At 38.7% G+C, this 17,906-nt stretch overlaps 1 protein-coding gene across 1 annotated transcript in view; it reads right to left on the reverse strand.

Moving 5' to 3' along the window:
* LOC139686368 (oxysterol-binding protein-related protein 9) overlaps positions 1–17,906 on the reverse strand; it is a 360,366-nt gene that overhangs the window by 331,721 nt on the left and 10,739 nt on the right. The gene's annotated exons all lie outside the window — the stretch shown is intronic.

Here is a 17,906-nt window from a genome sequence, read left to right on the forward strand (position 1 = left end):
AGACAAATTACTCATGACGACTTTTTTTTCATCTGAAACATAATTGAAATCATAAAAAAATTAAATTCCTCGACATTCGAGATCAGTGATTTTGGCTTTCGTGATATTGTCATGCATCCTTTTATCCCAAGGTATTCTTTTTCGAGGACTAAGTGAGGTGCGATTTTTGTCAACGGTGGGAAATACGCTGGCCACTACGACTGTCTTCCAGATAAATATTCTCGTCAGAGTGAGGAAAGTTTTCATTCACAGAAAACTAAGAACGTGAAATAATTAATCGTTGGTCAACATGCGAAGTTCTCAGGCGGTGTGGTTATCAGCTAAAAAAATCAGACATCGGCTTTACTCAACGTTGGTGTACAATAGTACTCCCAAGAAAAAGGGAGGGTTCTCAGTCATTTTCTGATGGTCAAAACCTCTGAGAAGGTGTACGATAACCAAAGTAAGGGTAATTTTCCAAATGTAAAATATGAGAGGGTAAGGAGGAAGTCGGTGGCTGCATGAACTATCTTTGGACATACGCCAATTTTTACCCCTCGATAACAGGCCCCCCTACCCTGATGTGTGAATTTCACACGCCGTCGGGCTTAGTACTGGGTGAACTCTACCATCACCTACCAAACCGACCTTCGGGTTGATTACTGTGTTTATGGTATTTTTGATCTGTATAAATAATTGTCTCATACTATATATTGCACATGCCTTCGCATATCCTTCTGCTTAACTCAATTAAGTGTGACGGAAATAATCAGGACAATAAGAAAGTGTGATGCTCGTTCCCAAAGAAGAAATAACTCATTAATACAGCAAAAATAACTTTCTACATTTTTTTACATACATTTCCTTCCCATTAATAAGCCTCAACCGGTGTCTTACATATCCACTACCTTCTAAGTGCGTGGACTGGCGAAACACTGGTTATTAGCTGGGACCAGTGAACCGCCTTGCAAGCTGGAACCACCCTACCAGTGACCGAAGGCTCCCGACACAACGGGTCCTCAGGCCCGCGACCACGCCAAGTACAACATGTTCTCAGCAGAAAGTACACCGCAACCAAACTCCCTTCGCCGCACTTGGTGCTGGAAATAAGTCCCGAAGAGGAAGAAGTGGAATGCACGATGAAGGTTACGTGTCATTTCATGTTATTCCCAATGTCCTATTGACGTTATGCGGCATATTCGCAAGCTCTCAGTTTTATTTTTATCTGATAGTCAGGAGAAAGCAAGGGACGCCACCAGACCTTATCCCATAATATATGCGCCGTGGTGGGAAGGAGGGGAAGTGGTTCGAACATCGAAGGAATGCACTAGATTGATATTAAGGGATAATTACTATTTATGTTTATCGATGAGCAGTCATCGGGTGTTTATCCTTTCAATCCTAACCCTCAAATATTAATGGTACCATCACGGATGATTATAACTTCTGGTTCGCCCACGCTCCCTCAGAATCCAATCCGGGGAAAGAAGAGTTTGCCGCACGGCAGGCATTAATCCGTAAAAGCCGTCCTGGCGGAGCCCCGATCGAAGCGGACGAATTAAGAGAGGGGATTACGCCGTCATTCGACGACGGAGGCGGATAATCTAGATGAGAATCCCGAGACCTGAGCAGCCGCGGGAATGAATATTTTCAATTGCGGAAACTTCGAGTTTCTGACGCGCAAAAAATGTCATTACCTCACAAGATGTCTCCCCGAGGAATCGTCAGCTCGGGTCATACAATCATACATTTATGATCGAGATTTTTTAGAAGCGATGTTAATGCATAATGGAGATGAAATTTAGCCTTGGAAAGTGAAACCAGTTCACTTGACCACCTCCAATTTTCCGGTGGAGCAAAACACAAACATGAACCCTGCAAAAAGCGTTTTACATGGACAATTACACTAAAAAGAGATATGCACGTTTAGATATTCTCACTTGGTGAAGACAACATTACTTCTTAAGTATTCAGGATGGAACACAGATTTTTATACTAGCCCACATAAACAGAATAACGTAAAATTTGAAAGAGGTAATCCCGTTAAATTTGGGATTATATATTTCACATTACTGGGGAAGTGAGGTCATGATTAATAAAATGCATTCCTTCTTGGTGACTTTCGACCAAAGATAAAGGAAATATGTGGCCTCCTGTATTTGCACCTGCCGCGACTCTTACGATTTCGAAATGATTGGATACTAATATATTTACTGTACAATTAAAACCTTCGACCTCTTTAACATAATCACACTTATAAAGGTCAATAAGGTTGCAGCTCACAAAAGAGAATGAATGAATGAAATTTAATTGGATTGGACCACGCTAGGTCGTCTATAATAGCTACAAATTTCAATAGACTTAAAGTCTTCAGGTATATTCTTCAGGAAGAGGAAAGTTTGTAATTATTTCCCCTATTATGGGCTGAATAGATTACTTCAATTTAAAAATAGCTGACATAATAGTAGACTAAATATAACCGTAAATTTGGATTTTGATCTTTTTTACTACTTCTCCTTGCCGGGTATACCGCGTATGACCGCGTGAATAAAGAGGGGAAATGAATAGTTTCGTGATGCGATACGGAGGGTACCTCAAAATGACTCAAAAGAGTACAACATTTTCCCGTTTTACTAATCATATAATAACGCAAATGGATTGAATTCTAATTCATGATGATGCTTACATATTCTTATAATGGCCAAGCACACAGCGATTGGACGGGAATCGAAGTAAAAGTAGAGCAAGAATTTGAAAGTGAATATAGAATCTGACGGTGAAAACTTTTGTCACATAAATAAATAATGAATGCTGCGGAGTTGAAGGCCGCATATCCAGGAGTAACATACCGGTTCTGACATCTACTTCTCGAATTTTATATTCTTGCTCATATTGAAAAATAAAACCTGGAAAACAGATAACTGATTACAAGGAGAGGATTGTACCATTTTTTTCAATAGTAGCAATCTCGCGTTAAATATTAGTTTTCTAATGATTTTAGAGTCCATGTGATCTAATCTGCGTTGTATTCTGGCCAGGAACTAAAAAACTTCGAACCAAATCCCATACACCTGAACGCCCACTCACGCCCACAAAACGGGTCTGACAGACGGAAGGTGGCCAAGTCCTTTTAACTTTAAATCACTCCTGCTAACCGCACTAAACCTAATTTCAGTGGCTTACCACAAACCTCACGAATAGTGCAGCTGAAAAGTTATTCCCAAATTATACTTCCCCTTAATATTTACCACCGAGTAATTTAAGTGAGCTGGTTGGTGAAGAGGTATTATTTTCTCAACGTGGAGGTGGTACCGGGAGAAGACCGTTCCTCACGAAATGCGACCAGCCAGCACCATCGTCCAGTGTCGCGTGCACTGAGCAGAGAGATTAAGAGGGGATGATAACAGTGGGAGAATACTTTTGCTTGAGATAAACGACCCGGTGACTTGAGTTGAAACTTGCCTGCGAAATAACGAAGTGACCCTCTTACAAGCCAGTCCTGGTTCCTGAGGTGTTGTTTCAACCTGTTACGAAGGCGTAATATAAAACTTACTTCTAAGGTCGGTTAGTATATATTTAAAAAAACATATCCAGGACTGGCGAATGTACATTCCAGGAATTAGCATAGAACCAATACTTGAATCATCACAAAGAACAAGACACATCATGAGACCACCTCTACACATTTTTTAAAGGGAAATACAGTACTAACCCATTAAAGATAGCCAAAGGTATTTTGTTCTTGTGTACAATAGAACTCAAGGGTACTCAAATAAATTATTTAAGTTTGTACCTTTTCACTACACTTTTATTACAATGCGCAACCCGCTTCGACGTAAGCGTTACCTTCGGGTTCATGCAAACGACTGTTTGGGTAGTCGGTTATACACTCGTACTCGAAGAGAACTATAGCTAAGTGGAAGGGGGACCAAGGGGAAAGGATGCAAGGGTTAAAAGGGAGGAAAGAGGTGGGGATGTTTTTCTGAGAAGTGAATTTTATTATCTTATATAAAATATAAAAGTGCACAATAATAGCACAAACGTAGGTAATTTATAATTGTAAAAATCAATCGCCTTGGCCGAGAGTGATGTTTACACATTGTAAAATGCTACACTTTATTGCACATTAGCGGATAACTCCGTTTAAGTAACTGTCGCCGCATCTCCCGCAGTTCTTTGAATTAACAAACTTAATTTATTTCAAATTAATTTTCACAAATTAGAGCCTATCAGAGTAGAGTAACTGTGTAAATGGTGCACTTGTACTCGCAAGGTACTTGATTTAAGGGTATTTGTCTCATTTTTGAATTTCGTATGAACAACAATGACGATGAAGTAAAAACTCGCACACACAAATCATCTACAGCGTCCATGCCGCACAAATCACACCAAGTAAAACCCCATCCCCGAACCAATCACATGAATAACATTCAATGCGTCAAGGTATAATTCCACAACGCCTTCTCCTTAAAGCAAATAAATTTTCCGGGCCGAAGGCGATTACTTCTAGAGCGCTCCACGAGTTTGCCACTGGCTTTGAACCGCTCCTCGAATACATATTTAACCAGCCAATTTCGGGAGGCGAGGTTTTGGCCTCAGGCGACCTACGTCTCTCACTAAACCCCAGTCCTGTGTAATCCTAGAGATCCACCATCGTGAATAACTTCATGATATTCCCCGAGTATTAAACCTTTGTTACCAGGAAACCGCAAAAGAATATCATGTGGGGCACACATAGGCATCTTTATTAGTAAAATCGGTGCATTGAATTTTTCCAAAATTTCGTTTAAGTCACATTCGACGGAAATAAATTGGATCCAAACATTTCTTTCCAACCTAACACAAAAGTTACACACGGCTTTGGTCCCAATGACGCAAAATTAATTCCTATTGTCACTAAGGTGGGAATTGTGGGCATTTTCTGTCCCTAATATCATTGATAATAACCATAGCAATTTCACGTTAATTTGGTTTGATTGGTGATGGTAAGCGAGCCTATCTCGTTCTAAGCCCTATATGGCGTGCGGAATTCACACATCAGGGTAGTAGCTAGGGGGCCAGTTCCTTTCCCTGCGCCGCCTGAAGTTCCCTTCGAAGATCAGGCACCCGAATAAATCACACAGCTTGGGTGAAGGTGAGGGTGCCCAGAGGCGTCCCCGGGAGTCGAACCTGGGACCTATTGTCAGTAGCCCAGCGCAGACTCCTACGCCCCTACATAAATAGATAGTAAAAATTAAAATAGATACTGCCAAAAAAACTGTAATTTAAAGAGGCATAATGTTTGTGAAATACTTTCAAGGGATTTACACATCACTCACGAATGACACACTGAATTCAGAATTAAATATTAAATTACTATATATTAAAACAAAAAAATGCGAAGAGAAATATGTTTCATTTTGGACTAACTCTCTGGTAACACTCTAGCGCCAAATGTGCATCTTATTCTTAAAGAGCACATGAATGCTGGACATTTTCACTGTTGTTAATAGTAGTTAACGTAATAACCACATTATTCTTGCATACTCTGGTCATCCATGATAAGTACTAGTAATGTGAAAACATTATTCACGTAATTCACGTGTTTTCTACCCTTGGTATTCCAAGAAAACTTCTTATTCAATTCATAATACAACAATTCTAACTACAATGGATGAACAAAACGAATTTCAGTTACTCTTATCTATAATAAACCACTAAAAGATATGATGGTTTTTGTACCTTTATAATGTATTAGTACGCATTTTGGACAATTTTCCAAGGGGGTAACTCTGCAATAATTAAAATTTCCTTTGAAGCTTCAAATTTTACAGTTATCATAACACTTTCCGATGCTTGTTCACACAAGGTCACTTGATTGATCTTTACATCGCATTATCGACAACTCTACACAGCAGATCGTCTCAAACGCCACCACGAATGCGCGCTTCGTATGTTTTCTTCTACTTCGGCGTGGGTTAATCAGCATGGGTTGATTTGAAATCATCCAATAAGGTCTAGGATGGGAACCCTACTTAGAATATACTATTAGTGTATGATATTCTCACGAAGTTGGATTGAATGCCGAATTGGATCACGTGCAGTGAGGAGGAGCTGGATTTGTAAAACGTTGTTATGATAAAATTAGTAGCGTATCCCAAATGTTAGAGGAGCTAACCTGGGCATCACCCACGGGGCGAAGGATACATGAAAGATTAAATCTCTTGTGTAAATTGGAAGGACGTCTCCTAAAAGAGTGATGTTGAAAATGTATTATTACCCCCATCGTACTACGGTAGGCGAGATCATGTCAATCAAATTAGAGAGATTACGTGCAGAGCAGATAGATTTAAAATGTAATTTTTCTACGAGCGATAAGGGATCAGAATAGCATTGTCCGACTCCGGTAGGGGTAAAAATATTCCGGCCAAGATTAGTTTGGCATGTAATCACCTCCTGCCAAACACCCTTTCGGTGGCTTTCAGGGTACTAAAAAATACATAAGTACAAATATAACCCATGGAGACTCGTATATTATATGTACGATTAAAGATATCACAAAGAACCAATTGAGTAGCTTCAGGCGTGATGTGGTGCAAGTCGAACATAATGAATAACTGATCGTAACACTTTTCCACTTGATATCTATGACCTGTCAAGAGGAAAAGTGCTACGATCAGTTATTCATCATATCACAAATAATTCGTACGATTCTGCAAGTCACAGCGAGTAAATAATCAAAACGCTGCACAACATCATCAGATCATGAAATTATAAATGTAGGCAGGCATATATAAATAAGGATGCAAAATGACCATAGCTATCGATGCACTTTAAAAAAGAAATAAATAAGGATTAACTATTCCATCATACTATTCGGTCTACCGCACAAGGAGAAGGCAACAATAATAAATTAAATGGAAGTGGAAAAGAACTAATTGAATCAGTAGGAAAATCAAAAGAAACTATATAAATCATGATGGAAATAGGAAAATACAGGTATCCCTCCTTTCGAAATCATCATATATGAACTCATTCCAACTATTCCACCTACATCATTTCTGCACAAAAAGAATTTGTCAATAACTCAACGGCAATGCATTTCCATCCGCGTGTTTCAACAAGTAACCGACTCTATTGTTTCTTTGAGAAAGCTATTTTCCGTAACCGATGGTAGAGCAAATATCTGTAAGATTAAATATAACGCAAAGATATCGCACATTTCCTCCAGTCACAGAGATTAAAGAAACTAAAACGCTGTACGACATCATCAAGTCGGAAACAAGATCCATTATTTTATAAGTGTCTATCAAAATTACTTCGTGAAATAAGTGATGTGATTTCTCGTTACCTTCCTCAAAAATGTCTTTTAGGGGATAGCATTATTGTAAATCTCTCCCCATGAATCACAACTTTGACAAGATTGATGAGCTTTCGCGTTATGGCGAACCCTACAGTTGTCCAGGCTGGATTAATCGTAATTGCAGTTAATAATGTCAGTTAAATAGAAGGTTGGGAGACAGACGAAAGATAGTCCACGACGCACCTGTTTCACACAAGGCGACTGCAACAGCATCTGACCCCAGTGGGGCGACCAGTGATGGTATCACGCTAAAAACATAATTGATGGAGGCAGCGGGAAAACACCTCAAATATTACTCCCAGACTGCTATTATGAACACTATAATAACAATGTGTCCAGGCAACCACGTGAAAAGACCGACTGGGCCGTGAGTCATGCCCCGCAGCGGGAAAGGCAAGGCTTTCGCGATCGTCATCGCACGAAATCCCTGCAAAGCAGAATCCACTGTAGCAGAAGCATAATGACACAGAGGAGAATATAACCAGGTAGAATAGAGACTTAGAATTTTAAGACAACGTTGATATAAGGGATATTAAAAAAGTAATGAGGGAGAGGGACAGTGGAAGTAGACAGAGCGGAGGCGAAAAGAGCCAGCGAGCGACGGCAATAATACTGAGCAAAAAGGTAAGAAGAAGCGTAGCAAGTATACAGCAGGTGAGCGATATAATATTATGAGTATAAGTAAAAAGTGGGCCTACGAACTTTTTCATTTATCAGATCTACATGCCAACAAGTAAGGACGTAGAAATAAATTCCGAGGATTTAGAGAGTTATCATGATACTTCATAATTACATTGATTTCCTTGGTGACAGGGTTACAAAATTTAATATGGGAATTAATGTACGCAAGGGCAAGCACATAACTTTTTAAAATAAAAAGAAAGTATAACGGGAGATGTACACCCTCTTTGGAGACAGAATTCCATGTAGCAGTCATTGCAAATATTTGGGCGTTCACTTAACTAGGGACCTTGGGTGGGGAGTTCAAGTAGATAGCGTGAAGCGGAAGGTATTTAAAGTACTTCATTGGGAAATGAGAAATTTAAAATGAAGTAGCGCAGCCACAAAAGAAAAATAATACGAGATAAGCTCCTAGTTAGCTCCATCCTGATGACTGAGAATAACTTACGCACAGGAATGCTTGACAGCGAGATAGAAACGACATTAACAGCATTGAAATCAAAGAAGGCAGTAGGGATAGATATCCCGCTGGAACTACTTAAAGGCTTAGGAGAAAGTGGAAGGAAGTGTTATCATGGGCTAATGGGTTTAAGGGTTTTTATGCGAGACATTTGTGACGGATTTGGCAGGAAGATTTCGCCAGATGTTAGTTCCAAACCGAAAAAAAAGAAAGGCACCGTTATTTGAGGAATTACACGTATATAGTGCTCAATACGCTTTTATATAACATTATTAAATCTATATTTTTTCACGATAAAACATTCTTTTTGGGCATGTTTAATATATATTAATATAATGAAATATTACGATACGTGTCAATACCGGGGATCGAGATGGTGATGTGGCTATCGTACCGGCTTCCCACCCTGAGGGCCCTGGTTCAAAGCCCGGCGGTGTTGAATATTTTTCAGTGGTATCTCAATCCCTACTTGAGGTGCTTTGTGGAGGGCATTTTGATTGAGTACGCCGTCCGTCGGATGGGACGTTAAACTGCGGACCCCTTGGCGCCTTTCGTAAAGGGTAGGCTAATGCCGCGGACGGGTTTCTCTCCACCCTTCATCCTTCCCTGTCCATCCCCTATGGCGCAAATGACCTCAGCTGTCGGTCGCCTCCCCTCAAAACTACTACTGCGTGTCAATACCAGTTTTAGCTAGTTTGCAATATGCGTCAACAGTAACACCAATACCAGTTTAGCTGGTAGAGTTGATAAGTGCAGCTCTTGAACAAGCTGCACTTAGTAACTCCACGAGCTATTTCGGGCTAAAGATTTTTGGCTACAATACTCTTTCCCAAGGACTAAATTTTATAATAATAGGATAACGCTATACGTTAGAAACAAAAATTTACTGAAAATTGAATGTCATTTGTAAGGAGAAGTAGGCATACTATCCAAAATGTGAAACCCACCCCACATTTTATTATTATGTCCAGAAAAATTACGAGGCACTTGTAAACGGTGCAAAATTTAACGAAAGAAAAAATATATACTATAGGAATGAAAACGGGCCACTGAAATTTTATCAGAACCTTCATCATTAAAGTATGTGAGTATTTCCCATTTATAAGCTCAGAGATTTTGACATTGAAATGAAAAAAGCAAAAAACATATATTTCAGTTTTCAATCCTGAATGCCTCTTTCTACGCCGGTGAAAACGGGAACTGAATTCATTTTTTGCACCCAGAGAGGAGTTAACTGAATTGTAAAAAAACACACTAATGACGTGCTTGTGCTGTGGAACCCACACGGTGGCGTGAGATGAAATCAAATCGTGTTTGACCACGACTGCTACACAAGCATTGCATAAGGACTTCCGCCAACGGGGTCTGAGCGCCGACGCCAGCACATATTTGACAACCAACGCTGCGCATGAAGAGGGAAGATTTAACTTCGCGAGGCTCGTAAAAAAAACTAATGCGTTACAATGTGTTGCGCCCGTAAATGTGTTTCACGTCCCCAGAGAAAAAATACCCCAATATTAGAGGAATCACATCAGTCGGAGAAAACGATCCATATCCCTCTCGTCCAACTAATGTGGTAGATAGGAGATGTCCCTCTATGGCAAAAGACCGGAAGCACACAATCGTACACCATATTGAAATAAATGTCTATGGCGCTACAATTATGAATGCTTTGGGAAGACGAAGTACATGGATACAATAAAACAATATGTAAGAACTGACTTTATGATGTAGAGTATATGGCTTAAAAGGGAGATGTGGACTGCCAGAATTCAACAATGGCCTCTATACAAGCTAAATTTCGCTACACAAAAATTAAATAGATCTTAAAAGTTCTAACATCTTTGCAATGCATGGATTACTGAAGGGTTTCACCCTATATAAATCTACTTCTTTGCCTGCACTGTCACATGAATACATCAACTAAATTAGTTGCGATGCACAGGCACGGTATATATGCTAGACATTTCATTATTAAAAACCACAAGTACAGGATCACTGTTAAAATTATTGTCATTCAACATATGCATTTTAATTCTTTATCGTAGCTTCATAAGGCATAGTAAAAGGGTCGGAACTGTTTCGATGACCTATAAAGTGACCAGTGACATGATTAAGGAAAAAGGTGACTCAGCAGGGAAATTTTTATTTCAAGAAGTGAAAAGAAAGGGACAAATATCTGTGGATAATCGATGGGTGTAAGGGAAACTATTACGATATGTGCGAGAACATCTATCTAATCCGTTTTTAACGAGACATTGAATTTAGCATTTCATGCACCCTCTGAACAAGATAGAGAATTTAAAAAAACAAGTATCCATTAAAAGTTAACAGGATTTTCTTTTAATTGCGATAAAATAAAATATTAACTGCTACTCTTCATTTAAGCGAAAGCTTTCGCAGAATAGTATTAATGAATGATCTCTACATCGTATTTCATCCGCGTAGGTTTGTTTCTAAAGAAAGGGTTCAAAGAGTTTAACGTTTTGTTAAAAACATTAACTCGGATGAAACCCTGATTATAAATGTATTCATGCCAGTCTTCATATAATATTGCTTAACCATTGATTCCTAAATTCTAGCCAAGGAGTGATTTTTTTCGTACCAAGTACGACGAACAACATGTGCTTATAATCGAACAGAAATAGCATTTCTCTAAAGTAATATACACGTACTCCACAAACAACTGGTGTTTCACAATACTTTTTTTTCTCAAATCACATTGCTTGCAATATATGGGATGGCATTCGCCATATTTCTTTGAAGCATACACTGAATGCAACTTAAGAGGGCAACATCTTCGATTTCAAATATTGAAACGAATCACACAAATGAATGCTTATTATATATTTATACAACGATCGATATGGAGGATTTATTTTTTAACCGTCTGGCTACAATCTTAGCCTACGATACTTTCATACTGCAGAATATTTTATGGGAAACAGGTTTCGTTATACACATAGGAAATGAGTTCATTGATGGAATAAAAGACAGACGTTAACAGACGGACTTACGCATTTGAACTTTACACCTTCAAACATATGAATCATATCATTTGGTGTCTTGAACATATGTAAATCACGATGAAATCATAAATCGTTATAATAATTGTCCTATTTATGATGACTCATGGGGAATCTACCTCGGAATTAGAAGCACCATTCATGAAATGTGTTCATCGAACTAAGACAATGCAAGGCATTAAACTGAATAGCAATATTTCCGCTATTACCATTATTAGTCATTCAATGGCTTCCCACCGAGAGGGCCCGGGTTCGCATCCTGGCGGCGACAGATATTTTTCAGAGGTATCCCGATCCCTACTTAAGGTACTTTGTGGAGAGCACTTTGAGTGATTACGACGTCCGTCGGATCGGACGTTAAACTGCGGACCCCTTAGCGCCTTTCGATTTCGACTGCGCATCAAGCTGCTCAACTTACAAATCCACATTCCCTCTACAGTTTTTGATCCCACCTTGGTGCGTAATAATTCTGTTTTTCATCCACTTTAAGAAGTTTTTCAAAGCGTATTAAATGGAGGAAGAAGTGACAAACAGTACATTTTGTAGAAATATGGGCATTAAAATAATGGCGATCGTAAAAATTACGGAGTTTCAACCCGGCAGAAGAAAAATCTACGACGATAAAAAGAGGAAATCATTGAATCAGCACAAAAAAATGTACCTGGAATTTTTCTCACAGCTTAAAAGTAACGCCGCCGCCTCGTGTCTAGTGCGCCAGGCCAGTCATAGGGAGATTTTTAAACTTTGAAAATTAAGTGTTTGTCATCATAACTGGATAGTTTTAATACGAAACTAAAAGGCATACGTGGTATCCGTCCAGTTCCGGCGCTGAGTTTGAATGGGTAGATTGTTCGGCTAAGAGTACGAGATTCTAGGTTCAAATCCGGGGCAAGTCTTTCCCACTCTCGGTTAAACCCAAACTATGTAAATTTCTGAGCGAACGAACGTTTTGGTTAACCATGAGTGGCATAAAGAAAGGAACTATGTGCATTACCTTCATGTGTCATTTCATACTCCTGCCCGGCACGAGGTGCTCTGTACCCTGACCTACCATAACATCTTTATGATTGCCTACTGTGACCCAGTTGTTTAGAACAAAAGAAATTCTCTTGACGTAGCTCTTATCAATATATTGTTACATGAAAATTCCTCATGAACAATAAAAAAGTTTCGAAGGTAATCAATAGTAAGGAAATGTGCAGAAGTATAATTAACGTCCAATCAAAAATATTAGAAGTTTAATGAACTTTTTGGCACTGCATTCAAAAGAAACTTTAATTTAGCAGATATAAAAAAATGTATACTCGAATCGAAAATGCTCTTTCACGCAATTGTGCAGTATACCTAGAATTTAAAAGAGTTTACAAAGAATGTTCACAGGTAAGTTAAATGGGATTTTGAAGGTTTGCAAATTTTAGACCTAAAATCAGTTAACTTAGCCACTATCAGCTGCACGAAAAGGAACACCCATTTTCCGCGCATGCTTAAAATTCAATGTTATAATAACTAACGGCACAGAGAATAACAAAATTAGAAATACTTTATCATATCCATATATTTTAATCAAAATAACATATATATACGAGATAGTATATACATGATATTGGAGAGAGCAACATTTTCCTGAAGACGAAATTATATGCAAAAAATTACCATCCCCAATTTTTCTTCCGTGATATTTTCCTTCACGACTATCGGGGCGTCACATAAACGGGTACCTTTAAGTGCTACGTAAAGCCGGACAAGTGCAAAGACAGGAGACGAAAGTAACACGGCTACTTTTGATAGGTTACCCTCGAGACTTATTAATTACCAAAGAAAACGTTTATGCAATGCGAAATTGGTGCCGTTGCATTTAGAACGAAAAAGAAGTCTTAGAAAGAGAGCTTGACTCGCGGAATGAGCTCTCTCCTGAGCTCGACTCTGCGATAACCATGTAAACGAAGGAGTTGCTGTACAGGTTCGCAATCTTTGGTCGTGTCCCATTAATCAACCCCTTGGTAGAATTCCAATTCCGAAAGAGGCAAATGATCGTTCCAACTTTCATGGGCAACTCGTGTCTAGGGAGACCAATGACCGCAATGCTAGTGAGAAAAAACACAGAGCACTGAAGCTGTGCATCGATATCATCTGACACCGAGGTGCCAATACTTCGGGAGAAAAGTTTTTCTCTAAAGGGTTGAGGTGATAAGGTCACAAAACGTGTCTGTTGGGTGAGAGAATATCTTGATTTCGACCTTGTTGAATGCTGTATTCGAGGCCCAAATAGAAAAATCGACCAGTGAACCAATTCCAAGGAGCCAGAACGATAAAAAGGGATACCTCCCAAGATTGATAGGAAAGAACGATTTTCTACCATAAAAACGTAGTGAGCATATTCATCTCGGCCTTCATTAGCACGCGCATATTTATCTCCAGTTCGAGTTGAGAAATATGAGGTGTGGTGCCTGCCGGTCATGTCCGACCTTCGTGTTCTTGGCACATTTCAGCAATATTATGAAACATCTGATTCATCGCTATCGTTGAAAACATTTATTGCCTTTTAAAAATATAAACAGCGTGCTGCCATACAATAAAATACAAACTTTTAAAATCACATTGACAATATGGCGCTTGAAAAGATAACCCAAAAATTCAATCCTTGTAATGCATTTCTTATGTGGTAAAAATTAAACAAAATATTTTATTGAAAAACTATTCGGAAAATTATTACAAAAAGATCGGAACCGCATGTAACGGATCTGTTCATTCATTTTACTCCAAACACGTTAGTTCGACCACAACCTCATGAGGAGTTAGCGTCTGTAAAATTTATCTTTACCTACATAACAGTTTCAGGTTTAACTTTGTGGAATTCCTTCATGATGAGGGTACAGAAAAAAACTCTGCACTTCCGATGCTACGCATTATCATCACGTGATGATGCGCAGCATCGATACCATGTTCGTGTGAAATAATAAATCTTTACGCGGAAGTGCAAAGTTTAATTCCCTACCCTCATCATTTTGGCTTTCCGTTTCATGTACACACTTTATAGACAGTATAGAGAAGGTTTAAAGGAAAGTATTTTCTAAAATAAAATTAATTATCGCAAAGGCCGAAAGTCTATAATATGGCTTATGTCATATATGACTGTAATTTCATAGCAATAAAGGAATATTAAATTTTTTTCAAGATTGCCTGACCATTTGATTTACATTGCTAACACAGAGCATCTATAAACCACCACGAAACATAATACTGAAACTGAAAATATGAACACTACAAACAAAATCTATTATTTAAAGAGCGATACGAATCACCCTTAAGACATTTTACTATTATTACGAAAATAAAGTTTCAAATAACAATACGGATCATGTTTTTGCACATACTCTCATGCACTATGCACTCGGAATGACATTAATAGTGATTTCTTGAGGATCTGGCATGCTTCATTTGGAAGTGTACCACAAGACCATCAGTATAAAGGCAAAATGCAACGGGGTCACGCACTACGTCACATTTTATGATGAAGTTCTGCTTGAATGACAAAATTCTTGACAGCCACAAAAATCGAATCGAGTTGAATATCCGACCGAAACTTTTAGAGCGGAATAATTTAACGGGAGAGCGCCATTCCAACTCTTTATACTGAAAGGAAGAACGAATTTCAACGTAAGTTTCACGCAAGGGTTGGTGAAAGGTTCTAAGTTCCAAAGCAAAGGAGGAAGAGCTCAGGCACGGAGTGAGGCATGACAGGGGGGAGGGGATTATGGAGTTGTCGCCCACGCCTCACGTGCCTTGATAATGAGGCAAAAACACTGAAATGGTTGTCGACCAATGCAAAAAAGAGCGCGGAAAATGTAGAGTTTTTCATTTCAATACGACTTCCTTCAACAAAGGCCTGAAGCGCTCAATTCAACTGCTGTAAATGAAACAGCACTCAACTTGAGGGTAGGTGAGACAGGCGAGAGTAGATATCACTCTCCGCACCTACGGTGAACATTTATGGTTAGTGAGGACGATTCCTCTCCTGACATCGTCTTCGGTTCCCCAACACAGGCCCAGGAGACAAGAAACAAAAAGTTCGGGTGAGGTTGGAGATTTCCAAAGGATTCGCGATTTGAAAACTACCAAGCAATAGATTTAAAAATGAAAAAACTCCATCACCCGGGGTTTTAACCCGCAACCCTCCGATCAGCAACCGAACGCTCGGCTACATCACTGAGCCTGGAATGAGACAGCCCACTTCATTATCTTTACGAGAATCCAGACGAATGACGCATACCCACAATTGTTTTGCTTCTCATTCAATCGCTTGTTTCTTTATCTGAATGTGAGATAAAAATAAAAAATTCAGCACGACTATTGTGCAAAACAGCGGGTATCTGGTCAGGCTTTTGTCTCTATCTCCACCGAAGTCGTGGTCGCCCCACATTCCCTACTTTCAGGCCATAACTACTTTTGTTGAGGGTAAACATATCCTAGCTCACAACTACCTCTCTACCGAAAATCGCGTGTATAATATGATTTTTTATTCGTACAACATTAATGTCGCCATATGGTCCCTATGAATTTCACACTTCGAGGTTGCAGCACACAAAATATGTTCCGAAGTTCCGAAACGATATAATCACATAAACAGAGCACATTTAGGTTCCATTGGAAGTAATTTTCAATGAATAAATTAATATGAGCAATACATCCCTAATATATAACCTTTGATAACCGTAATATATAACCAATTATGCAATACTAAAACAATTAAGTTATACTCTAAACTACAATATTTTTATTATCCATTGAAACAATATCTTAAGCGAGGAACCCGTTATTTAAAAACTGCCAGTGCAATAGACTTAAAAATGAAATAACTTAAATGATAAAGTGCCATTGAATAATAAGTTTAGAAACGTTTCCACCTAATGCCACGAATCTAGTAATGCTGCCGGGAAGAGATGTCATTCTTACCGCTTGTTAACTGCCTTCCTGTTCCTCACTAACAACTTTTGTTTCATATCCACGCCCGGGTAAACGACGAATTATACATATTATTCTTCAACATATAATTATAGAATAGCTATGTTTCCTCCGATTTGCTGTGTGTTATGGTATGCCTACGCTTTTTAAAAGCAACGATCATTTATGCTTCGACCACTGATAAGCATAAACCACATAGTTCTGCCTCCCTCATCTACAATTAAGTTGCTCCAGAAAAGTTGATTAAATTTCCCGTTAGTTTAAGCATGAATTATTATAGCTAACGCATAAAATAATTTATGACCACCAGAATGATTTTTCTAAAAAATCCAAAGCACTAGGCGTCTATGGACATATCTTACGTTTTTTTTAGTTTTTGTGAATGTGTGAATAAGTATATTAATTGACGAGTTCAAAAGCTTCTAGGCTAAAAAAATTTACAATGTTCCGTTGGTTTTTATCAAATATCATTTATTTTATCATCCATCGATAAAATCTCTATTACTTAAAGAATCTTTGAAAATACAGGTTTTAGAAAAAATCGCCCCAAACAATATTTGTATGTTATTTTATTTGCTAAAAAACATCAGACGAGTTGTTTAGAAGAATTTGGAAATATTGTACCCATAAAATCCATAATAAACAAACACCCACAAGGAGTCACCATAGAGAGGAAAAGATACGTTCCCATTGAACGCCAGGGATCGATTTTACGAGATATAATACGCACGGAGAAAGTAGAACTACCGATCAAGAAAGGGAATAAAACGCAAAGAATCTTCTTTGAAAAACTCATCTAGACTTCCAAACAATAGCATGAGCTATAGTACAAGACACCGAATGAGATGAGTAGAGAAGACGAGCCTGTGAATTACTAATTAATGATACGTTATAGTACCACAAATGTCATAAAAAGAATCCATCATTTATAATGGAAAAGAGGTGAATGAATACAATGCATTATTCCAAGAAACTTCGGGAAATGCTGTGACAGTAACTTTTAACGAAGTCATCCGCTAAATGTGAATTACAATGCAACATTTTGAATTTACAACAGAGTGCAAAAATCATTCGCCTTGAACGGGATAATCCCGGTCAAGGCGAATGATTTTTACACTCCGCAATTATTGCATTTCAATTCATTATGTTCCCCAGGCTCCGTCGGTAAATATATTCTAGCACATTGTGAATGCTCAGTTGAAATTGAGGAGCTACGCGCTGCCCCAAGGTCTGCCCCAAAAGTAATAGGGCTGCGTCGATTAAAAAAAATTAACTGACGGAATTGATATTCACTCAAAAGACTTCGAAGTAGCTCTCTTGCGCGTCCATACAACGCTCCCTCGGAACGGCCTGTTGTATTGCTCCCACCGAGCCGAGGTGACACTCTTTCAGCACGGATTTGAGGCGGGGGAAGAGCAAAAAGTCAGTAACGAAATTATACAAAAACTTGGGATCT

Source organism: Hetaerina americana, unplaced genomic scaffold (assembly GCF_022747635.1).
Source record: "Hetaerina americana unplaced genomic scaffold, ioHetAmer1.1.p SCAF_14, whole genome shotgun sequence".
NCBI lineage: Eukaryota > Metazoa > Arthropoda > Insecta > Odonata > Calopterygidae > Hetaerina > Hetaerina americana.